Below are 1,062 nucleotides of genomic sequence, written 5' to 3'. Positions count from 1 at the left end.
ATCCCTAATCACGTATTTTATTATAGAGAATTTAAAAAAAAATTAGTTTTTTTTGTTTAAGGTTCTACTAATATTTTGGCATTTACATATTACTAATTTGCTCCAGAAGAACTGACGATTTACTTATTTAATAGTTTCACCAGTTTGATGATTGCGTTCCTATCAATTTTATTTCAATAAAATAAAAAGGGTACGCTAAAAAAAACAATAAAAAAAAGAGAAGCTCCGCTCCCCCTCGCGTCCACCGACAAATCAAGCATTGGGTGTATCCAGGGGCTACCCCATTTATTAGTTATGTAAACGTCGTTTAATTGCATTTCATTTGTCTATTCTGTGTTATAATTGTATAACTCGCTCAGGAATCCTATTTTACAAAAAACAAAGGAACATTTTCATTAATTGAAAATTGTTTTAAAATCTCGTTTTTAACCGAAACGAAAATACCAATAAATTTAAAACCGATAAATATAAAAAAAAATTCGAAACGCTACCAAAACCCAATTTTAAGAACTTGTAAAGATTGTTACACTGATTTCTTTTTTCATGGTTTAGGAAATATTAAGTTTATGATAAATCAATAGATTGATATTTGTCGACAGGACTTAAAATTTTGAATTATTATTATTTTTACTATCATATATTTTTTTTGTTTTTTCGTTTTGTAATAGTTATGAGTAAGTAATAAAATTGTTAATTTGGTTTTTGCATTTATATACAATTATGTTATAAATCTATTTAACTGTACATTGCCTACAGGGCGTAAATAAGTGAATAAACATACTCAAAAAATGATTTCGGTTCCTAATCCTGGTTATAAATAGTTAAAAAATCATTCACCAATCAATTTGAAATGATCAAGTAAGGTTCAAGTATAAATTGAGTTCATGTACCAAGTATTATTTATTAATTTATTTCACTCTATTATGTTATGAAGATCTGCTGGTCTAATATTTCTAAGACAAACAGAATTTCTATAGCAATTTTTAATTCAATTGTAGAATTTAGAGGGAATATAATTAACATTAAATTATTATTTAGTATGATCTATGTCTACTCTACATA

This window comes from Daktulosphaira vitifoliae, unplaced genomic scaffold (genome assembly GCF_025091365.1).
Source record: "Daktulosphaira vitifoliae isolate Bord-2020 unplaced genomic scaffold, ASM2509136v1 Scaffold_3, whole genome shotgun sequence".
NCBI lineage: Eukaryota > Metazoa > Arthropoda > Insecta > Hemiptera > Phylloxeridae > Daktulosphaira > Daktulosphaira vitifoliae.
This window is presented reverse-complemented; position numbering follows the sequence as displayed.